The 24,639-nt window shown below is 45.8% G+C and overlaps 1 protein-coding gene across 14 annotated transcripts in view; it reads right to left on the bottom strand.

The window, feature by feature from the left end:
- Positions 1–24,639, bottom strand: part of ZMIZ1 (zinc finger MIZ-type containing 1) — a 477,780-nt gene that overhangs the window by 329,112 nt on the left and 124,029 nt on the right. For 8 of the 14 annotated variants that reach the window (XM_056799734.1, XM_056799767.1, XM_056799744.1 and 5 more), the window contains exon 3: positions 18,384–18,491. The exons of the other annotated variants lie outside the window; for them this stretch is intronic. The gene's annotated coding sequence lies outside the window, so the exon portion shown is untranslated. The remainder of the gene's footprint in view (positions 1–18,383; positions 18,492–24,639) is intronic. 14 annotated transcript variants of the gene reach the window in all.

Genomic DNA, 24,639 nt, shown 5'->3' with positions numbered 1-24,639 from the left:
CCACAGCCCCGGGGCTACTTTCATTGTTGGTGAAGGAGAAGGTCCCAAATATTAACAAGAGCTCCCGCTTATATAATCCTTTATGGTCCAAAGTACTTTCTTCTCAACCACTAAATGGCACCAGATGGAAATGGCCCCTTTAAAAGTCAACCAGCAAAACCAGATCTACAACGCATTGCTTATATTTAAAAAGAATAACACGGGGTGGGGGGAGAGTGGATGTATAGGAGTGAAATATTTTCCCATTGGTTACTAGGGATTTTTAACTATAGAAGGTGGGTCATATAATAATAATTGCTCACATAACGATAACATTTTAAGGTTTACAAAGATACACACACAAACATACATATATAAAATGCTTTGTAAATCTTAAAGTGTTATACATATAAAATGCTTTTTAGCCCTTAAGTGTTTTATATACATAATTATGTATATGTGTATGTGTAAGTGTGACTTATCCATGGTCACGCAGGGGCTGAGATAATATATATTGTCATTTGATTCTCACAATGACCCTGGGAGGTGGGTCTCGTTACAGTTTCTGTTTCAAAGAAATTAAGTAATTTGTCCAGGATCTCACAAATAATAAAGGGATCAGATGAGATTTGTAAAGCATTTCACATAGTGCCTGGCACACAGAAGGTGCCTAATAAATGCTTATTCCTTTCCCCCTCCTAATAAGTGTCAGAGACAAGATCTGAGCCCAGGTCTACATGGTTCTTGGTCCCTCACACTTTTGATTATACTTTAAGGAGAGATAGTTCCTATAGCGCGGAGACACCTGAAGAAGCTAGGAGTCTTCTTCAAACTTCAAAGATTTCTGCAATTCACCAGGATCTATGGAATATTTGTTATGTGCCTTTTGAGGGTGACAGGATGGGTAGTCATCCGGGATCTTCGTCAAAACCATTTAAAACACAAACTAAAACAGGATCATATTGTGCAGTTGGAGTCCCCAAGTTCAAATCCTGCCTGGGAAAATCACTTAACCTCCCTGGGGCTCAGTTTCCTAAATCTAGAAAACGAGAGAGATGGACTAGATGGCGTGTGTGTGTGTGTGTGTGTGTGTGTGTGTGTGTGTGTGTGTGTCCCCCTTCCAGCTCTAGAATTCTGATCTGGTGAGAGGTTTAGGTTGGCCAGCAAGAAGGATTAAAGGATATATAGTTAATGTGATCAAAAGGGCTTGTCCTCCTGAGATAGGAGATATTCCCATGTTGGTCTGGGGATGGAGGCAAAGGATGAGATGATTACCCAGGGTGACTTGTGAAATAAGGAAAGAATGGCATTTAGTTCAACTAACTTTCTTTCTCTTTTTCTTTCTTTTCCTTCCTCTACCTTACTTTCTTTCCTTCCTCCCTCTCTCTCTTCCTTCTCCCCTTCCTATCATAAGAGCACCAACTCTCCAGGATTGTTACAAGGATCAAATGAAATAATATTTTCAAAAAAGAGTTTAGCCCAGAACTTGGCACATAGTAGGTACAATAATGATGCTTATTTCCTCCCCGCCCCAATTCATTCTAAGAATTATTAGGAATCTAAGCTGGTAGGGAGCCAAAGGACCCAGTCCTTGCCCTCATAGAGTTTAGAATCCTGAAGCAATTACTAGAAGCGTTGAGCACTTGAACACAATGATGTCATAGGGTACATTACAGCTATCTCTGTATGATAGCAATCTTACCGCACCCCTCTCATGAGACTCTAAGCTCCATAAGGGTTGGGATCACGTGTTAAACTAACCTCTGTATTTCCAGGAGCTGCACTGACTTCACTGAATCAATCTATACCCTCTAAAAGCTCAATAGTTTCCATTTTCTCCCTGCTGGGATGCTTCCTTCCCTGCACCCTCTCTATACTCCATCCCTTTCCAGGGATGTTCTTACAAACTCACCAAGAGAGAGCTCAAGCTTACTTGTGTCTGGCTCCCCAGGGCAGCTATTTTGCCTGCTGCTGACCCCAGGCACTCCAGCTAAAAGCTCTGGCCAATCCTTTGGCTATATTTCAACTCCTTCTGATAATCAGCTCTCCCTCTGATCATTCACCACCCTGACCCCCCTTCCCTTGCACTTCAGTGTGGGCTTGGGGGCCCTGCTGAGGTTAAGTTTCAGAGGCCACTGAAGCTGAGCCAGGTAGAGTTAGAAGTGGGGTCTGTCCATCTGGTTCCTGGAACTTGTGCCTTAGATTATCTCTCTCCTCCCTCCCCCCTCCCCAATCCCTAACAACAAAGCACTCTGGGAAGATAGAGAGATACATCCTGGGGCCACCAAAGAAGATTGGAATGGGGGCCAGGGGGAGAAATTTGACTCTCCTAGACTGCTTCATCTCCCATGTACCCTATGGCCTTTGACCCACATGGAGTATTCAGCAAGGGACCGAGGAGCCAAAGCTTCCAACATATATGTTATCTCTTCTAGTTGTTGTTTCATTTCTGAAGGGCTGAAGACCCTGATCCCTTCACACAAACCCAAAGATCCCATCCATGGGCATAGATGTAATAACAACAGCAATAATAATGCTTATTATTACTATTATTATAAAGCTAGCATATAGTGTTTTCAAGCCAGCAAAGCACTATATCAGTATCATCTTGTCAGTGGCTCTTAGGGCTAGAGAGATCATTGATCCTCTAACATAATCACCCCCACTCCTATCACTGGCACATTGCTAGAACTAGGGAAAAAACACCTTAATGATCACAGATACTAATCCCTCATTTGATTTCAAAGATGTGGAGAATTTAGGCTGAGGGAATATGATTTACTTAAGATCACAGGATTCACGGTAAAGAACCCCAGTGTAAAAAACTTCTTCAAAGCACTTGGCGATCTTCACCCAGTTGGACTCCCCCAAAGGCTCTGACCTACCTTGGGATCATAGGATCCTCCAGGAGAATTGATATAGGAATAGAAGGGATCTTTGAGGCCAACTAGTCCAATCCCTTCATTTCACAGTGGAAGAGAGACCCAGAGAACTGAAATGATTTATCCAGTCTCTGATAAGGTGGTCAGTGGTAGATCCAGGTACACTCACTACAAACACCTTTTGGCATCCGATCACATCATTATGAGCCCATTTGACTCAAATGAGGAAATGAGGAAAAAGGATAAGGAAGGATAAGACATCAGATTTTTATTTCCAATCTAGAACACTTTTCCTAGCTGTGTGACCCTAGGCAAGTCACTTGACCTCCATTGCCTAGCCCTTACCATTCTTCTGCCTTGGAACCAATACACAGTTAAGAAACTGGATCCCTGAATGTCACTGGAGTGATCAGCTAGGAGAGGGAAGTTTCTACTTTTGGTAGAAAGAGATGCTCAGCCGACTATGGAAGAAGGCAAAAACATGAGTCTCAAAAATGAAATCTTGGGATTGTGTTCCTGAAGTAGCTACAACTTTCAAATCAATTCAGTAAACCCTAAAGTGCTTTGGCCAAGAAATTACACGGTTCCCCTTCCCAACCCTAAAACTGACACTGCCCATTTGGTAGGTCCCATGAATCAATCAATCAACAAGTATTTATTACACATCTATTATGTGCCAGGCACTGTGATGAGTGCTGGCAATATAAAAACCCAAAGCAAGAATTTAGTCCCTAGCCTCAAGAAGGTTCCATTCTATCAGAGGCACCATATATACATGAATAGGTTATTGTTCAATTGTTTCAGTTGTGTCTGACTCTGACATCAATTGGGATTTTCTTGGCAAAGAAACTGTATTGCATTTCTATTTCCTTCTCCAATTCATTTTTATTATTTTATTTTTTTAAACTCTTACCTTCTGTCTTAGAATCAATATTGATTCTAAGGCAGAAGAGTGGTAAGGGCTAGGCAATGGGGGTCAAGTGACTTGCCCAGGGTCACACAGCTGGGAAGTGTCAGAGGGCAGATTGGAACCCAGGACCTCCCATCTCTGGGCCTCCAATACGTTTTAGAGATGAGGAAACTGTGGCAAACAGACCTAAAGTCAGGAAGCCTTATCTTCCTGAGTTTAAATTTGGTTTCAGACATTTATTATCTGTATGGTCTTGGGCAAGTCACTCTATCTACTATGGCACATAGCTGCTCCTTGAATAAATACAATAGAAATTTAATATAACCAATATAAATTGAATATACATATAATCTATTAGCATATATAACATATATTAAATATTAATATATAAAGTATAAATTCAAGGTAAAAATCTGAGGGAGGGGGAGTGAGAAATAGGAAAGTTTTCATATAGAAGCTATCATGAGAGGAAATGAGGAAACCTAAATGGATGCTGAGGTAAGAGGGGAGTGCTTTCCAAGCATGAGGGATAGCCAATGCAAAATGGGAAGGTGACGGGTGTTGTGTGTACAGAGATGCAAGGCAGCCCACTATGGCTGCACTATAGTATGAGCTTTGAGAAGAAATAGAAGGAAGATGGGGTCAGGATGTGAAGACCTTTTAAAAGATAAACAGAGGAAATAAAGTAATTGAAAAAAAAAAGATAAACAGAGGTGCTTGTAGTTAATCCTGTTTTCTAACAGGGAGCCACTAGAGTTTACTAAGTAAGGGAGTGCCACAGTCAGAGAGCTACACTTTAGAAATATCACTTTGGCATTTTCCCTAATATGAATTTGTTTACTTCCTTCTGGGTCATTGGGCAAGCTTTAAAATGCAGAAAGGATGTTTCAGAGTGAAAGGAAAGCCTTCCTCCAAAGGGGGAGGGGCCCCAGCTGGAGGATTCTAGGGCCATTTTGGTTGCTCTCTCAGAAACGTCCTGGCTCCTGTCCCTCCTGGGAGGGAGATGGGGAGATTTCTCAAGCCTACTCCCGCCGGACCCCGGCTCCTGTGCCATTGTGTGGATTCAGCCTTTTATCTACAAGAGAGTTTAGCTTACAACACCATGTCTATCGGAGAGGGGATGGAGGCCATAGGAATCCTCCTTGTATCTCCTTCTCTGTGTGTACATGCTAACCCCCTCCTTGAGAAGAGAAGCTCCTTGAGGGCAGGGTCTAATTTGTTTCTGTCTTCGAATCCCTCCCGTTCAGCCCAGTGTCTACCCTGTAGACTTCGTGAATAATCGTCCCTCACATTTATATAACTTTCCCACATCCACACCCCTATTTGACCCTTGGAATAATCTAGTGAGGCCAGGCTAAGTTTTCCTATTTTTTTTCAGATGAATATTGTGGCTTACCTAAAGCCACTCATACTAGAACTCAGGCCATTTAATCTGGGGACCCTTATCCCCCCCCCCCTTTCCAAATGCCTGGAGAGAAATCCCTTTACCACACCACTCTGGCCTTTGTCTTGAGCTACCGAAAAAGTTCAACTGGGCAAGGGCGGGGGGTGGCAGTGAAGGGGTTGAGGGAGGGACATAGTTCTATGAAGAAAGGGGAAGAGAAGCAAGCCAAGACCCTGAGGTCAAACTTCCTGTCCCAAGACAGGCGAGATTCCTGGCCCAGCGTCCCATGGGAAGTGGTGGAAGCTTCAGCCCTTGGGAAACATTAAACCGGAGCTAGACAAAGCCTTTGGAGAGTGCTGGGCAGGGCTTCCTGCCCTGGCCTGAGCCAGCCTAGATGACCTGCTGGGCCTCTTCCATGATTCCGGGACAGGATCAGGTTTCTGCCTCATCTCAGCCTAGGATGTACACTCCCTGGCCCAGCCTATTCCTTGGCCCTCGCTCCTCTCCCCTCCTCCTCCTCCTCCTCCTCCTCCTTCTTCCTTGTTAATTTTTTCCTCCCTTTTCCAATCCAACATCGATGATGTGCTATTTGTGGCTTCCTGCCCAGCATGGGCTCTGACCCCGGCTGAGGAAGGGGAGTGGGGAGTGGGTTAGGACATTCTTGCCGTTGCCCCCTCTTCTGTAGACCCAAGATTTTAAACATGCACCGAGCTTACGGGGAGGTGGGGGAAGTCTCTCTCCATCTGGTCCCTGAGCCCCTTGTGAGCCGAGAAGTCCCTGCATGACCTAGGAGAGTGGGGCCAGGAGCCCATCAGTCTGCAAGGCAGCCTTCTGCCTGCTGTCCCTACTCTGCTCTCTGACTTCTGACCTTTCTATTGCTCCAGGAGAAGCACACAAAAGGAGGGACTTCTCCCGGGCTCAAACTGCCCATTTCAATTGGCCTCATAACAGATGAGTTCCAGCTACCGGGAGAACTGGGAAACACTTGGTTTCTCCTGTGTCCCAGATTCCCCTCACTATGGTCTTTTCCCACTCTACAAAGACCCTCTCTGCAAGCATCCAGTGCCTTCTCGGCACAGCCCCCAGCGCATCCTACCAGCTCAATAAATTCTCATCGACTTGTCTGACTCTTCCCCAATCCTCTCCAACTAGACCTGAGCCCTGCAAAGGCTCTGCTATCTATCAGTCACTCTGAAGGTTCCTAAGATGACTGAATTGGGGGTAGCTAGGAGTTAGGAGGACCTAGGTTCAGACAAGTCCTGACTGTGTGACCTTGGACAAGTCACTTGATCCCAACTGCCTAGCCTTGGAACCAATATTTCATATTGATTCTAAGGCAGAAAGCAAAGGCTTAAAAATTATTAGATAATGATGATAGTTATAATGAATAATAATAATGAATGATTTGCCTATGATCATATAAATGGAAGAGCTAAAATTTTAATCCACTTTTCTTCCTTTCTAATCCAGAATCCTCGCCACTTGTTTGCCCCTTAGCAAATAAGTCTTTATTATGTATATTATAAACTGATATTAAGTGTTAGCTATATCATATAATCAAATAGTAGCCCAATATATAATGGGCTTAAGTCATCTACTATATTACTAACAGACCGACTCTGCCATTTCTCCATGGAATTTCCCTCCTTTCTTTACAAAGATGCTTGGGCTAGTCTACCCTTGCTCCAAGCCTTATGGCTGTCCCTGTGTTCTTGGGGGCATCCCTGCTCTACTCCTCATACCAGAACCCCAAATTCTATAACAAAACGCCCAGGGGGTACCCTGAGTCTGACTTCTTCTTTGAAATACAGATGGATTTTTTACTACCATCTTCTGTGTGCCCCAAGATGCTTTGTCTTCCCCTCCAGAGTCTAAAGCACAAAAGAAAATTCTGTGTGTGGGGAGGGAGGGAGAAGGTTGAGAGGAAGCTCCCCCCCTTAAAAAATCTCACACATTTCCCATTGTTGCTTCAGGGATAGGAGCCCCCAGGAGAAGCAGAGTTCTGCAGCCACCTGGGCAGGAGAGACTCCCCAGTCAGAAACCACAGGTAGGGCACTCCTTGGCACCCCTGGAGGAGAAGAAAGAAGCTGTGCAAGGAGCAGACGCAGACAGAAGAAAGGTTAAAAATGGGTTGGGGAGCTGGACTGAGAATTTCATTTCCATGGTTTTTGGTACCACTCACAGAACAGCCACCATTTATAGAGTTTCATGTTCACCAAGTCTCAGGCTATTTCATTTTATCTTCTCTCCTGTCCTACGAGGTAGCTCCTATTATTATCTCTATTTTACAGATAAGGAAACTGAGGCTTAGCAAAGTGAAATTATTAGCTCAAGGTTTTACAACTAGTAGGTGTCTGAGGAGGGATTTGAACCCAGATCTCCCTGAACTCATGGTCCAGTGTGTTTTGTTTCACTCTCTGTTATATTTTGCAACTGTCTCCCAATTTCCTATCTGAGGTGGGAGGCTTTTCTTGTGCTCTAATTTATACTCAAGCATCATAATCATAACAACAATAACAAGAGATAATGTGGAGGGATGATGATGACCTGGATCTTAGGTCTGGCTGTGTGACTCTGGGTAAGTCATTTAGCTTCCCTCTCTCAATTATTTCCCATTTATCCCCATCTATGGCTTATTTGTGCATATTTGTTCAATTGTTTGCTCCTCCGCTCTTTGAGGGCAGGAACTGTCTTTTGCCTCTTTCTGTAACCTCTGTGCTAAGCATAGTGCCCCACACATGGTAGATGCTTAATAAATATCTAGACAACTTTCTTAAGAATATATAACATTGGGGGCAGCTGGGTGGCTCAGTGGATAGAGAGCCAGGCCCAGAGATGGGAATTCCTGGGTTCAAATCTGCCCTCAGATAATTCCTAACTGTGTGACCCTGGACAAGTCACTTAACCCCATTGCCTTGTCTATACCACTCTTCTGCCTTGGAATCAATACTCAGATTTGATTCTAAGATAGAGGGTAAGGGTTTAAAAAAAAACTACAAGAGGAATATGGGGAAGCAGAAAACCAGCATACACTGGGAAAAGTAGCATTAACACATCCATATACCTGAAAAAAAAAAAAAGGGAATTCAGAGACAAGTTCCAGGTGGGCCCATTGGTCCTAGGTCTGTGGTTTTCCTTTTCTCCCTCTGGCAGATGTTTTTTGGAAATGCTCTGGATATCTGTGTGCCCTTCCTCCCTTCCTTCCTCCTTCTTTTCTCCTTTCTTTCCTTCCTCCTTTCCTTCCTCCTTCTTTCCTTCCTTCCTTCCTTTGTTCCTCCTTCTTTCCTTCCTTCTCATTGTAATTCACTTATTTGGGTTCCAGCTGACAGCTTATTCCCTTTTCTTATATCATACTCATCCAAAGATGGAGTGGGGGAACAGGAGAGAAATAAAGGGGGGGTAATGAAAATTCTTCTTGCTAGGATGAAAAAAGACAAAATAGCAGCCTGCTCAGGTCTCAGTTATGTGAGGGTTCTCCCTCCTCCCCCCAGCTGTCCAAGTTTCCCTAATCTGTCCATGGCGGCATTCACTCTCCACACTCCCACACAGCTCTCTTTCCCCCTCTTTTCATATCAGAGCTGAGAAGTCAGTGTTTTCCAACTCTAACTGGGCTAAACTGCTTACTTGACAAATAGAAAAAAGGGCCACGTGATTGGCTAAGGTTTCATTTGGTTCAAACATACACACACACACATACACACACACACACACACACAGAGGTCATGTGGCAGGGAGGACTCAGATTTCTGTGGCTTTGAAGGATGACTGAAAGGGGCTGCCTTTCCTCACCCAGAAGAATGTCTTCTCCAAACACTTGTTTCCCACTTCCTGAATGAGACGGACACAGAAGACTGTCAAGCGAAAAAATAAATGAGAGAGACATATATGTACACACACACACACATATACACATTTGAGGGATTGCGTCTGTGGTTCTCTTCCCTCTGAGGGGACCAGATGCCTTCTGGGGATGCCCAGGACATCTGGACACGACTGCTCCCTCCTTCTTGTCAGTTCTCAGTTTTGAGGCCATCGGAGTGGATGGTCCACTCTCCTCATTGGACAGAAAAGGGAAAAGAGGGCCAGAGAAAGGATGTAATGAGCTGAAGTCATGAGGTAAGTGAGTGGGAGATCCAGACCTAAAATCCAGGCCCACTGATGCCCAGGATGGGGCTCTGATCCTTATAACATACAGCAAAGGGAAGAGAGGCAGGCAGTGACATGGATTGGTGGGATTGAGTCTCAGAGCTATATTGGAGGCTAGATGTCTGGTCTTGGATTCAACCCTATTATAGGACTCTAACATGGCTCCTCAATCCAGATTCAGAGTGGTAGGAGGATAGAACAGAGATAAATCAAATGGTTGGTGGGTCCAAGAAGAGCAGGGAACCTTCCCTTCCTTCTTTCTTTCTTTCCTTCCTTTCTTCTTTCCTTCTCTTTCCTTCCTTCCTTCCTTCCTTCCTTCCTTCCTTCCTTCCTTCCTTCCTTCCTTCCTTCCTTCATTCCTTCATTCCTTCCTTCTCACTCTCTCACCCCTCCAATCTTACAAGGCTATGATGAAAAATTCTCAGGCCAGTGAGGGGTAACAGGGAGTAAAAAGAGTTCTTGGTCTACAGATGTTAGAAACGTGACTCCATGTGAAGTAAGGTGTATAACTTTGGGGAAAATCAATTAATTTCTCTGTTTCCATACTTGTAAAAGTGAGGCAAGTGGATTAGATGATCTCTGAGGTTCCTTCTAGCATGAAAATGCTAAGATTCGGATTCTAAGACTCCCTGCAGAGAAATCTAGGGTCTCACTTTCCTTCCCCTCCAGGTCTGGCCATTTGGATCAGAGCCCTGGAGGGGGAAGCCAGGACACAAGGCTTCTGGGGTGAGTTCTACTGCTCTGGGCCTCTGACACATGGGTATCTACTTTCACCCTGGCATGAAGACAGGTTCCCCAGGAACCCAGCACAGAGGACAATAGTACAGCTGTAACAAATAGGCACTGAATCAAAACTGGGCAGGTCACCATTTTGACAAAAGCCAAAACTATTCACTCCTCCTCCTCTCCTTCTCCCCTGCCCCCATTCACATGCTGTTCCCTTTTCATTCATTGCTTTGACCATGGGAAGCAGAGATTTCCAATAAAAAATAAAGACGATTCTAAAGAAAGAAGAGGTCCACTGGCCATTAATAAGACCACAGCTTCAGAGCTGGAAGGGATCTAAGAGGCCATCTAGTCTGACTCCTTTATTTTACAAATGAAGAAATGGAGAGCTACAGATATTAAATGACTTGCCCAAGAAAACACAGGTAATAAAAGTCAGAGCCAGGATTTGAATCTAGATCTCTTGGCCCTGAGTTGAACACTCCATTCACTTTTAATCTCTATTATATCTCCCTGGAATCCCCAGGAATTCCCTTTGCACCTTTGGTCTCCACTGTCCACTGCTCTTTCCCAAGAAGCCCTGCCAGACCTAGAAGGAGAGCATTCGACAACTGAGGCTCACGGAGGATGTCCAGCTCAACTTGCTTTTGGCTTAGCTCCCAGGAAGGAGGCTTTCTCCACTGAGCTACCCACCCCAATCACCTTCCTCCTGAGTCTTTCCTCTCTCCTGGGGAATAAGAAGAAGATGAACTTCAAACTGTCATCTTTCTAATAGCTTCACTTTGCGGGGATCCCAAGGGCAGGAAAGAGTTGGGGCAAGCAAAAGAAGGAGGGGGAGAGAAAAGTAAGGACTGAGGAGAGGAAGGCGGGAAGGAAGGGACATGCACACTAATCTACAGGGTGAGAGTTAGGATAACAGAAAGAAATGGATATGGAAACGGGAGAGACTTGGAAAGAGAGAAAGACAGAAAGAGAGAGAGAAACCCGCCTACAAAACGTTAAATACCTAACAGGAGATGACAAATCAAATGGGAATTACTGCGGTAAAAACATAATTAAAAACTTGATTGAAGTTAAACAGAATTTACATAACACTGCAAATTAACTTTACACTCAAAGTATTCACTAGGAAAGCAATGAAGAGGCATTTCATTAGTAATCTATATTTAAACAATACTTACAATAGAGTTGTTCTAATGAGAAACTTAGTGTTTTTAATAACAGCAATTGCCAATGGCTCCTAGCAGCCATCCTGATCGAGGCAATTGCTGTTCGTTAACAAGTGTGTAGTTAGGCAATTCAATATCTGGGACAGAAATGATATGAAGAAGTCAGACGTTAGATGGGAAGATGATAGAGAATGGCACAACTGTGTGTGTGTGCATGCATGTATCTATCCAGATGCACCTATATAAACATATGTGTGTGGAAATGTATATCTGTACATATGTGTGCAAGCATTGTGCATGTCTGTGTGTGTATGCATGTCCATGTTACAGAAAGGAAAACGGACAGGGCAGTGGAAGGGGACTTGTCCAATGCCAGGGGACCTGGGTTCTAATTCTACCTCTGTGAACAGAGGTGAGCCATTTTTGACTTCTGGTTTCCAGTTTCTTCTTCTCTCAGTGAATGAGGACACGAGAGGATAATATCCCTCACCTTCCCAAACTCACAGGGGTCACTTAAGGATTTAAATGAGATAATGGATAGAAAGCCATTTATGAAAAGTCCAAGTATAAATGCCACGGATTACTGTTATTATAGGTCTAGTGATCTAATTAGATTGCCCACAGCATGGGATAGCTTATTTCCTGGCACCAGCCCACCCCTCCGAGGTCACACAATGTCTAAAAGGCTTCTCACTCCCTGCAGGGATGCTCAAAACCCCAAACCAAAAAGCCAGCATAATCGATGACATCAGTTCTGAGACAGGGAGAGCCCAAGCCAAGGCAGAAGAGCCAGAAGAACTACCCACTGACTCTCTACCTTTAACCCCGACTTCCCCCAATCCCAGATCTGGTCAGGCAAGCCAGCATCAGTTAGCCAGTCTCTCTGAGGGAGTCCTCCTTCCTTCTCTAAATTCAAGGACTCAGCATCAGGTTAGGAATAGCAATGTTAGGGTTCGAGGGCTTGTCTGCAAGCCATCACAGGAAGTCACTCCTTTCTGCTGGACTCTAAATCCCCCAAGGACCCCATCTTTTTCACCATGGGCCATCTTCCCTCTCCCCCCCTCTGTCAATCACTTAATCTTCACCTGGAATCCTTCAGGATAAAAGGATGGGGTTGCCTTTAGATGGGGGCTTTTTAACCGGGGGTCCATGAACTTGGGGGGAAAAATGACAGATTCATTTTCCTCTCTCTGAAATGTAATATTTCCATCAGTTCTGAATGTAGACAACAAAGCGGAGTGATAAAAACAATAACTGTACCATGGTCACCAATAGAAATCATAGGCATGTCCCTATTACATTAGAGTCTTTGTAGATGCCTTGAATGATCATTTACGTTCATCCCTACTTCAAATTTGGAAAAGAAGTCCAAAGGGCTCAGCAGACACTGACTGCCAAAGGGATCCCCATGAGGAAAGGTCTGTGCATCCCAGTCTGAGCTCATTCAAATTCTCCTACTCTGGACCTCTATGATGGGTAAAATGAGAGAGGACCAAAGGAGAGAGAGGAGGACAGCTAATAGGGAACAACCTAGTCATCGTCTTCTGGCTATCAACAATAGCCATTCCTAGGCTTCGTCCAGGATTCATCAAGCACAAGCAATCTGCACTGTACAAGGCCAAATCTTGCCAAGTTTTAAATTCTTCTGGGTTGGGGTCCCCAAACCTCTTTCCACCCCCCCCCAAATAAAACAAAACAAAATTGTTGGCAATGAAAAAAAACAATTCCTTTTTTTTTTTTCAGGAATAAACAGGATAGGGAAAAGGCTCACTCACTTAAAAAAACAAACCCACTGTTCCTGTGGTACTAGCTGGTTTTATTCTCTTGGAGTGGGTCCCTAAAGACACCTGGGAAGCCCCTTTCCAGATCCCAGATTTTGTAATCGGCAGGGAAAACAGAAGAGGCCATAGGGTGGAAAGTATCTCCATGGACTTGCAAATAGAGTCATTTACTAAAGAAAGTAACAGAAAAAGCAGGAAAGAGAGAGACAAGATCCAGAAACCCAAAGATCTCATTTGGTCTAAATTGACAGACAGCTTTGACTTTTACTTAACAGCCCTGAAAGGTTTTTACCTTTTCCTTGTAATGAAAAGTCAGGGGAATTAAGGTGTCAAGAATGGCAACATTCCTATTCCTCTTCTTACTTTTTCCTTGGAGTCAGACGGCATCATTTTATGCAAAGAATATAAGACTTGTTGGGGTCAGAAGGCCCTAATTTGAATTCTAGCTCCTACCTCTTTTTTAAAAAAAATATTATTTTAAATGCTTACGTTCTACTTTAGAATTAATTCTGAGGTAGAAGAGAGGAAGGGTTAGGCAATGAGGGTTAAGTGGCTTGCCCAGGGAAGCATTTGATGCCAGATTTGAACCCAGGGCCTCCTGTCTCTAGGCCTGTTGCCCCTAGATGCCCCTAGAAATAGACTTTTGCTGCCCAGAGCAGAGAGGGAGAAGAGGCTACAAGTGTGTACACAGATCAGCATCTCAGCCCTCATACACCATCCTAGATGAGGAGTTTGGGGACCACAAGGGAGACAGCTGTGCTGGAGATCTGGGTAGGAATGAGACAGAATCCCCTTGCGGGTCACCCTGAACCAGCAAAGCTGAAGGCCAAAGGACAGAGAAAGCCTGGAGGAATCCTGACACTGTGTAAAAATGGGTTGGATGTGCAAACAGGGTGGAGGTAGAGTCTGTGGAGAGCTCGAAGCCAGGAAAAATATATATCAACTATTACCCTAATCACCCGAATCATCATTCCAAAGATCTGGAGGAGTTTTCCTCCACTCTGGTTCTCAAATTCCAGAGCCCCCCTCCATCCCGTTCCCCCTCTCCCTATCGCTGAGAGCCACAGGGGAACTCCTCCCCACCACGACCAGCTTCAGCCCGGCCAAGGCAAACATGGCTGTGAGATCCGCTGGACAAAACAGCCATATATTCCAGGCTCCAAGCTGATCCAGGGTTACTGGTCGGCAGAGGTGGTAGTCAGGGGAGGGAGGAGATGGCTGGAGCCCAGGGCTTTGGGGAAAACAGCAGCCCCTGAAAGGGCAAGCAATCCCCACTCAGCTCAGAACAGTGGCTCGCAGGATGACCTCCCCACACCTCGGCCAACTAAACCAGCGCCGGACGGAGCTCTTCCCCCCAATTCAGATGACCAGACGGGGACCCGTAACCAAATCCATGTGGTGGGAGACCACCCAGAAGGAACCCAGACCTCATCCACACCCACGGTCAAAGACAGAAATCCATCTCCCTGACTCCCACCGCCTCCCCACTCCAGGATCATCGATCTGCCCGAGAAGGGACCTCAGAGGTCATCTAGGTGAAAACTCCCCATTTTACAGATGGAGTCACTGAGGCACAGAGAGATTACATGACTAGCCATTTATTACTCTGGCAAGATTTGAATCCAGCTCTTTGTGCTTCCTTGCCATATCACACTAATCCCTGTTTAGTCAATTCTGAATTAATTCTACAAAGAGGTGACTGGTATGGTTCAAGATTCTAGTCCCTAGAAATCTCCTTCCTCTGATCTTTATACAAACATACACCCCACACACTTGGTGTGTGGATATGTATAGAGGTGTTATATGTATAGACACGTATTTGCATGTATCCATATGTATAAATGTGTATATAGGGACATACGTCCATACATGCAAACCTTCAAATAGAAAAAGATAAGAAATAAAATATATTTATATTTAAGATTAAATATATTTATATTTAAAAATATAAATACATGTAAAATATAAAATATGAAAATTAATATATTCATACAATATCACATATACTATATTATGTGATAATATGATGTATTATATTATATTATAATGTATATCTATTTATTATTTACATATTCTATTATTTATATATTTAAATATAGAATAATATAACATACAATATATTCATTTATAATATTTAGTAAAGATCATGTATGTATATACTCTTTCTTTCTTTCTTTCTTTTTCTTCCTTCCTTCCCTCCTTCCCTCCTTCCTTTTTCTTTCTTTTCTTTCTTCCTTCCCTCCCTCCCTCCCTCCCTCCCTCCCTCCCTTCCTTCCTTCCTTCCTTCCTTCCTTCCTTCCTTCCTTCCTTCCTTCCTTCCTTCTTTCTTTCTTTCTTTCTTTCTTTCTTTCTTTCTTTCTTTCTTTCTTTCTTTCTTTCTTTCTTTCTTTCTTTCTTTCTTTCTTTCTTTCTTTCTTTCTTTCTTTCTTTCTTTCTTTCTTTCTTTCTTTCTTCTTCCTTCCTTGTTAGTTTAGATTTTATAATGAGACTATTTCCTTCGATGTTATTAAAAGATATACACGTGTATATCTGCAGCTTCTGTATTGATACATATGAATGTATTGTGTTTATGTGTCTACACACATACGATCTCTAGACTTGCCTGCCTTTATATACAAGTCCTACCTGCCCTTCAAGTATCCATAGCCTCGTCTTCTTACAAGCCTTACAGCCTTGCAATGTCCACCTCATTTTGCCCCTCTTCATCGGTTATTTTCATAAAATCAGGGGCGATCGGGAAAGGGCATCCAAAACGATTGAGCCCGATTCTCCCCTGAAGGGGGCTTCCCTTTCTCGTAAGGGGTGACCATCACCTCTGAGGCAGCCCATAGCCCTGTGCGGTAATGTTAACCACGAGGCACAAACCAGCCTAGATCTGCCTCTCCAACTCCTAGCCAGAGCTTCTGGTTCTGTCCTTGGGGGCCAAGACGAACAAGGCTAAACCCTCTCCCAAGGGCCAGCCCAGCCGTAAGCTCCTGGAAAGCAGGGGCAGCTCCATTTGTCCCGCGCCTTTTCGGTGGCTCCCCCGAAGCCTAGCACAGGGCTGAGCACACCAAAAAGAGGTTTTAATTGACTAGAAAACAAACCCGAGACTGCTCTGCGGGAGACCTGCTCGCAGACCCCTTCCCCCTCCTCTCACACAAAGTCTCCAAATTCTTGTCAGGAATCCAGCAGCTTTGGGCCAATGCGCCTTCTCACCCCCCACCTCCTCCACTTTCCCCACACAGCCTTAGGACAGACTAGAGCTGGGGTGGGCTTCTGGAGAGCAGCAAAGATAACAGTTTTCACAGGCTAAGAATTCGGGGTGAGAAGTCCCTGGGGCTGCAGTCAGGAAGCCTGGAATGAGCCTCAGCCCTACCACCACTTTGCTAATCTACTCAGGACCCTCACAAGTCTCATTTTAGGCATATACATATATGTATAACACATGCATTTTGTGTCTGGGTAGATTCACGTGCCATATAGGCATCTCTATGCAATACATGTATTATGTGGCATGAGATAATTCTAGGCACACACGGGCTGTTATGTGTATATATCATACGTATATCACGCGTGCAGGTAGCTACATAGAGGAGTCTCTTTACACTATATGTATTATATAAACATGCACTTACACACGTGGGTGGGTGTTTGTGTGTGCTGGGAGGATCCAATCAGAATAAACGTACAAGGGATTTTTGAGCAAGTTCAGTGCTGTCCACACTGGCATGGTGATTTCTAGCCGTGCTGTCTGGAGCTAGGAGTACACTCTAGGGGAGAATGATGCCTTCCTGGTCCTGTTGACCTAAGGGACCAATCCCCATGGCTGAAGCATCCCCAGGGAAGAGCCCAAGAGTAAAGAAACCACACGGATTATTGGGAAGTTTTAACTCCCAAAGTTGGAGCTCCAAGTGGTTATTATACCAGTGTAGACACTGCCCCCAAAGTCACTGACCCGAGAATTCCAATCAGGAGTGTCCAAAGAAGAGACCCTACTTCAGACTCCCCAGAACAGAGGTGTGGGAAGTGCTTGGGTGTCCATATTTTAATTGGGATTACTGTATTTCACTCTCATTGGTTTCCTTTTTCTTGGCCATTTATTTACATAAGTTATTCTGAGGGGTCTCTAGGCTTCACTCAAACTGCTTAAGAAAAGAAAAGTTAAGGACCTTGCACTAAAAGAAAGGAAAGGGAAGAAAGAAACCAAAGGGCCATCCCAAGCTCCTTCCCTTGGGGCATTGGCTGCCTCCCCCACCTAGTTCCTGGTTTGTACTGAGGAGGCACCTCCCTTCACCTGAAAACACCCAGTTGGGGCCTCGATGAACAACAAAGCAAAATGGAAATCTTTTTAAAAACCATCTTCCTTCTAAACCATGACAGAGAGAATGATGGTACTGCCAGCCTGGCAGATGTGGGCTCTGCCTTGGTGGCAGTTCCTTCCTTCTTTCCCCTACCCCCACCCAAGTACAAGTCAGCAACCAGAGACAGATACATCTGTGCCCCAGGGCTTGAAGTGATCTGGATGCTTTAGAGACACCCCAGCTTCTTTCCTACCTACCTCCCTCCCTCCTTTCCTAACTCCCTCCCTCCTTTCTTTCCTTCTTTCCTTCTTTCCTTCTTTCCTTCTTTCCTTCTTTCCTTCCTTCCTTCCTTCCTTCCTTCCTTCCTTCCTTCCTTCCTTCCTTCCTTCCTTCCTTCCTTCCTTCCTTCCTTCCTTCTCCCTCCTTTCCTACCTCCCTCCCTCCTTTCCTACCTCCCTCCCTCCTTTCCTTCCTTCCTTCCTTCCTTCCTTCCTTCCTTCCTTCCTTCCTTCCTTCCTTCCTTCCTTCCTTCCTTCCTTCCTTCCTTCCTTCCTTCCTCTCCCCTCCCCTCTTTCTCTGTTTCTCCCTCCCTGTCTCCTCTCTCTATCTGTCTTTCCTCTTTCTCTCTCTCCCCTCCCCTCTTTCTCTCTGTTTCTCCCTCCCTCTGCCTCCTCTCTCTGTCTCTGTCCTTCCCCCCTCTCTCTCCCCTCCCCTCTTTCTCTGTTTCTCCCTCCCTCTGCCTCCTCTCTGTGTCTCTGTCCTTCCCCCCTCTCTCTCTCCCCTCCCCTCTTTCTCTGTTTCTCCCTCCCTGTCTCCTCTCTCTGTCTCTGTCTTTCCTCTCTCTCCCTCTCCCTTCCTCTCTCTCTCTCTCTCTCTCTCTCTCTCTCTCTCTCTCTCTCTCTCTCTCTCTCTCTCTCTCTCTCTCTCTCTCTCTCTCTCTCTCTCTCTCTCTCCCTTCCCTCTTTCTCTCTGTTTCTCCCTCCCTCTGCCTCCTCTCTCTGGGTCTCTATCTCTCTCCCTCCTCTTTCTCTGTCTCTCCTTTCCCAACTCACTGTCCCTCTGTCCCTCTATCTGTCTGTCTGTCTCTGTCTCCTCCCCCTACTTCTCATGTGTGTGCTTTTACCTTCCCAATGTCTTGGTGTTTATAAACGGGCTCCCTCTCTTCTGAGTCACTCTCCAGACACCATTGGCAAGCGGCCGATCTCACCCTGCGAATGAGTCTCCTCCTTCTCTGTGGAGAAAGGGGGGGAAAAACACATGCCATGAGGGAGGCTGAAGCATTGGGCACAGAAGGGCGAGCTCGGATCTGCACGCAAGCAGGAGGGCAGGCGGGCAGGCAGGCAGGCCTGTGGTCCAGACGCCAGGCCGAGCTCTGGTAGCCTCCCTCCTCTCCCCAGGCAGACAGGGAGCAGCAGGAGGTCACCCCTCACTCCCTGCTGTCCCCGGGCACAGCTAATCTTGGCTTTCCACTTAAGTCCTCCAGTTTCCTGGATTCCCCAAGCTCTCCCTGCTGGTCCCAAAGCAGGAGGAATGATCGGAGCTGGCCAGGTCTGTCTCTGCTGCCCCCAGGCCCCTCTCCCCGGGCTGCTGGCCTTTTCCTTGGGTTTGTAGAGCTCTGTTTCTTGGAAGCGGAGTGGGGGGGGGGTTACACTGGGGGGAGCTGTTTTCTTTTGTTGGGGGAAGGGGGGGCAGTGAGAAAAAGCTGAAATAATCTCCTGCCTGTGAAGCTGATAGCCAGTGTGAAAGGGAGAGGCAATCCTGGGGTATTTTTAGCTGCGTGTACAAAACCCTTCCCAGTGTACCTCATCTTGCTCAGTAGCGCCCTGTCCGCCTTCTGGGAATTATCTCTCACAGCCCTGGCCCCAGCAGCCACTTCCAGAGCTGCACTTTAACCCCCCACCCCCTCCTCTGGCGGAATTCTTTCCTCATTATGAATAAGTTACCAGATTGCCAGCCAAACAATTGCAATTTTATCTCCTTGGGCTTAGGTGCACCTCCTACCTCTCTCTAGAAGCAGATCTGACTCCCCCCACCCTGCCTTGGCTTGCTCCAGTGAATCCAGGAGTCATGGAGTCAAAGCAATGACCCTTTAGAAATGTCCTCCAGGCTGTGGGAGTCACAAGGAAAAAGAGACACAGAGAGGCGACATACATAAAGGCATGAAACAGAGATCAGAAGCGGCCTTTTGGGGCTCTCTCCACCCCCCCCACAGCACCTCAGCAGCCTTTGCCTGAACCCCACCTCTTACCTGGCACGAGTTTTGTATATGCCTCAGTACAGAAATGTTGTCTCTCCTAGCAGAATGGAAGCTTCTTGAGGGCAGAGACTGCTTTGCCCTTGTCTTTATCCTGAGTTTAGCACATAAATGCTTACTGGTTGAGTGACTGATTGGTACAAACAAATCAGAGCCCCAAGAACTGCTATGGGAGCTCCTATGAGCTGGTAGGTTTTGGGGAGAAATCTGCAAATGTCCCTGAATGCCACCACCAGTCCTCTCACACACAAAAGCACTAATGCAACTTAAAAAATAATTAGGGTGAAAGAAAATTGTTCTTATAACCTGATCCCCCTAAAATCCCAAAATGGGTCAAATTCAGCTTGTATCCAGACTAGCCCTACTGGTGTGTCAGGAGCAGGTTCTTTTTAGCAAGGTGCCCAAGATGGGTGTCCTCTGTAGCCCTCTCTCCTCTCCTCACCTTGAGGCTTCATAGGAGAACTCCTTCCATATTTCCCCTTCCTTCTCCTTGCTCTAGGTCACACGTCCTTAGATGGGGAAGAAGGGGGTCCCCAAAGGAGGCTGGGTGGGAATGATCCTTCTTCGTCTGGCTCAATCTAAATGCCGTGAAATTCTTGCTCCTTGGGGACCTCACACATCAGTTACTGCCTGTTAGTCAGCATCCACAGGGTTCTGGTTAATAAAACCAGACCCTCTAATAAAGGGGGATATTTACATGGCTTTAGATTGAGGACCAGCCCCTCTTCCCCTCACTCCCCCAAATAAAAAAAAAACCTGGACAGAAAGAAGAAAAAATCCTCCTCTCTTCACGCTTTGTAAAGCAAGAGCCATAAAGAAAACAAAGAATTGGGGGAGTGAGGGTGGAGATGGATGGGATTCCCAGGATCACCTAAAATCGAGGAAAACTAGCCAATTGTTCAAACCAATTAAAGGTTTCCTCAATCTACAGCCAAAGCCCCAACAGGAATGGAGTAGGCTGTATGGCTCAGGCTCCAAAATTCTAAAAAAGCTAGGGCCAATTGTCTAAAATCTTCTACCACCTAGACTGGGTCAGCTCTGAAGGCATTAGGACATCCCCATTGATGGAGCTGGGGAGGAGGGAGGCAGAGAGGGAACAAGAAGGGGGAGGGGTGGAATGAAGGAGGGGGCCAGAGAAAGGAGGAGTGGGCTGGCAGAGCCCCCAGCTTTGTGTGTGTTGGGAGCAAAGGGCAAGGGGGGAAGGGAACAGGAATGCCTTCATGATTCTCCAGAGCAGAAACACTGGCTGGAATGTGAGCTTGTGAATACAAAGGAGGTGACACCACTAGTGAATTTAGGGGCAGGGGGTGGTGATGGGTCAGGGGGAGGGGGAGAGGAAGCAAGTGGAGCCAAGGAGGGCCTTAGTGTTCTTGCTGCTCTGATCCCCAGGCACTCAAGTCCAGTAGGGTCATAGGTGGATGACCCGGTGATCATAGCAACATGCCCTTCCAGACACAGCTGGGGAGACCCCTAGTCTTCAGCTGGCCCCAGACTTGCTGTGTGTGTATGTATGTATGTATGTATGTAGCAAAGCTTCTGTGAAAAAGTGGGCTAAACATGTAGTCCTCCTAGCAGGAAGAGGGGAGGCCATTTATTACCCCCCCCAGTCCTATGCCACCCCCTAATCTCCTCCCAGTTAAGAGAAATTCAGGGTAGCCCTAGCCCTTGCCCATGCACTCCCTTGTACTGTGAACAGGATGTGGGTATGTGGAGGTGAAGGAGAATGTGGGGGTCGAGGGACAAATGGGTGGGGAGTGGTTCGGGGGACACTACTTCCTTAAGACAGATCGGTTTACCACATTCAGTTGAGCCCAGGACCGCACAGCTGCAAGTTATAAATGTCCCAGGCCAACATACAAACACACACACACACACAGCCGCTCCTTTCCAAGATTCCAGGTCTTTGTGGCTCCTATCTATCTCCTTCAGGAGCCCTCTACCCCAACAACAACAGTCAGCCCTCCAAGGTAGCACATAGAAATCTCTGTAAACACTGTTCTTTAAACAGCTACCCCCACAGCACTGGGATGCCCCAAATACTGTGGCTTTCCTCTACCTGGAGGAGGAAGTGTGACCAAGAGTGCAGGAAAACTGACCAGTGGTCCAGAACATGAGGACTGTAGGAATGGGGATAGGAGAAGTGGGGGAAGAAGAAAAGAGGAGAAATATAGGGGAAGGGAAGGAAAGAGAGGGGAGATGGGAATGAAAAAGGGAAGGAGAAAAGGGAGGGGATGGGAGAAGGGAAGGAAAGAAAAGGAGAGAGGGGAAAGAGGAGAGAAAGAAAAGGGAGAAGAAAGAGGGGAAGGAATGGGAGAGGGAAAAGGAATGGAAGTGGGAAAGAGAGAAAGGAAGGAGGTCAGATTGGAAAAGGAAGAGCTTGGGAGTCAAAGAGAACAAATAGGAGGCCATACTAATCTGAACCTCCTCTGAACTCCTAAGGCACTCAGTGTCCTTATCACTCATTTGGTAGTTGTCCTATCTGACATGTCCCCTCCCACTGCCTGGGACTTCTTTGGTCTAAGGAACTCTGGGGGAGGACACTTGCTTAACCAATGCAGATGTGCATTGATTCTTACAGTCACCTGAGGACACTAAACTATCCAATGACTTGTCCATGATCACAGGGTCATTAGGTATCAAAGGCTGGATTGAACCGGGGTCTTCTTGACCCCAAGCTCTCTGGCTGCCTCTTCAGTTTATTGGTAGCTTTTGTATGTCAGTCTTATCACCCCAAATAAACTTTGGACTCCTAAAGGGAAGAAACTGCCTCATCTAATCCTCTCTAATGCTCCAAACAGGGTTAAGCAAAGGGTCCTGGTGGCACCATTGATTTGGGGCATGTTCCACAGTGGAGGTAGTGGTTCTAATGAAGGTGGCCAACAAACCTCCTTTTCCAGCTCCAAGAGGCTCACTTTGAGACCCACCCAGCCAATGAATACATAGAGTCTCCCCTATGCCAACCATTCCATCTTAGAAAAAAAGACAGTCAGAGGAGGAGGAAGCAAGATGGAAACAGGATAGCTCATTGAGGTAGGAAACCAAGTGAATGGCAGGATCTCCAACCCATCCAGTTTTCTTTCTAGAGACTGGGAAGATCCTAGAGAAACGTACCACTATTTCCAACAACTGATTCTTCTTTGTTAGGTAGGCTAAAGTACAACTTGCTGCCTGCTTTTGTCTTTCTTGGAGGGGGTGGGAGATAGGAATGGGGGAGGGGGGAAGCAGGGTGGAGTTACTTCCAGCCTCCTCTGGCCTCACCCTTTTCTTTGCTGGGATGCTCAGCTGACTAGAAGAAAATAACAGCCTTGTCCAGGAAAAAGTCCAAGGTTGGTGGCACAAGAAGCCATTTCCAGGCAGAAAGCTCCATCACTCTGGTTTTAGATTATACCTCTTCTAAACCCTCAAGCCAACTCTTTGGGGAGAGATCCATCACTCAGACAATAGCCTGAAATCAGTCACAATCTGATGACTGTCATGCTGCCCCCCCAAGACCCCTTCTAACACCACCACATACAGGCATGACCTAATCAGTCTGGCCTTCCTTCCCAACTTGGCTAAGCTGGCAGCAGCTGCCTTGAATGGGGTCTTTTCTTGAAGCTTTCCTCAAAAGTAGGGATCTACATTTTCTTCCTCTTTCCTGGCTCCAGGACCTTGGGGAGGGGGGACCAGGGAAGGGAAGAGGGAAAGAAACAGAGAAGATAAAGTGTGTGGGGGAAGTAGGGCTGAGGGGGGGGGGCAGAGAAGAGAGAAAGGTGGGAAAGGATTAGGAGGAAGAGAAGTAAAGAATAGTGATGAGAGATAGGGGGAATTTGAAAGGATCAAGGAGAAAAGGTAGTGGAAAGAGGGACAAGATATTCATTTTCATACTCCTTAAAGTCCATTTCCAAGTCCTCTTTGCTTACTTTTCTGGACTCTCAGGCCACTGCTACAAACTTCTGTGATGATCATTCTCAAGAAGTTATCATTCCATTGTTGGTCTCCTTCACAGGAAGATAAATCTATTGCGTTATGTTTCCCCTCTTACTCCTCCAAAAAACCCAAAACAAAACCCAGGAAAAGCCCAGAATTCACTTCTCACCAAACATATTCCATCTTCAGAAGGTCTCTGCCACAGCTGAGGCACCAATACTGGAAGTATATGTGTCTCTCCCCTATTTTAGTGGTAACTTTGTTTTATAAATAAATTATATAAATAGGCTTCTTTGATTACTCAGAGCATCCAGCATTTAAGGACTGGGGCATTGCTGTAGGCATAATTGTACTACTGAATTCATCAGCTGCCTAATTATCATTCATTTTGCATTTATTTCTGCTAATTAAAAAGAGAGAAACTCCTAACAACTTTTACATAAATACTATATTTGTTCTATGTAAAGATGTGATGCTAATTTGCTGGTGATTAGCCGATTATCTAATTTTATCGCTGTCATGCTGAAGAGGCCAGTATCTTACAGCTAACTGGAGGCATGTAGTGTACAGGCTGGGCCATCACCAGCTCTTTGGATATCACACACACACACACACACACACACACACACACACACACACACACACACCATGCACACACACACTCTTTCATACACATGCAGAAACACAGGCATACAGAATTATACACACACACAGAACAGTACCCAGGCATGTTGAGGTGACACAGAGAAACCTGAAGAACTTAACTCATGACATAGACAGCGTTCACCCTTGGTTTCAGGCAGGTAGGAGGATGCATGGGATGACCAATGGGGTCCCAGGAAGTGTTCATAACAGCAAGACATGCTCACGGTCATGAAATCAACCAATGGCATGTTTGGGGCCATTCATGGAACCCATCAGACCAACCCAGGTCTACCCTTGCATACCTCTCCCTACCTAGGACAGCATGACTAGGATTTGGGAGAGGAGGACCAAGGGCCAACATCCCTTTTCTGTACACCTGTCCAAATCCAAATGGGTAAAGTAGAAAGACTAATCAACCAACCAACAAGCCTTTATTAAGCACCCATTATGTATTAGGGGTCAAACAATATAATCACACCTATTCAGAATACAACAGAAAGAAGTCAGAAGGAGGGCTGGCTTTACTGTCAAAGAGTCACAAAATTTATGCTAGAAAGAATCCCCAGGGCCA

Source organism: Monodelphis domestica, chromosome 1 (genome assembly GCF_027887165.1).
Source record: "Monodelphis domestica isolate mMonDom1 chromosome 1, mMonDom1.pri, whole genome shotgun sequence".
Lineage (NCBI taxonomy): Eukaryota > Metazoa > Chordata > Mammalia > Didelphimorphia > Didelphidae > Monodelphis > Monodelphis domestica.
The sequence above is the reverse complement of the archived record's forward strand: the minus strand, read 5'-3'. Positions and strand labels throughout refer to the sequence as shown.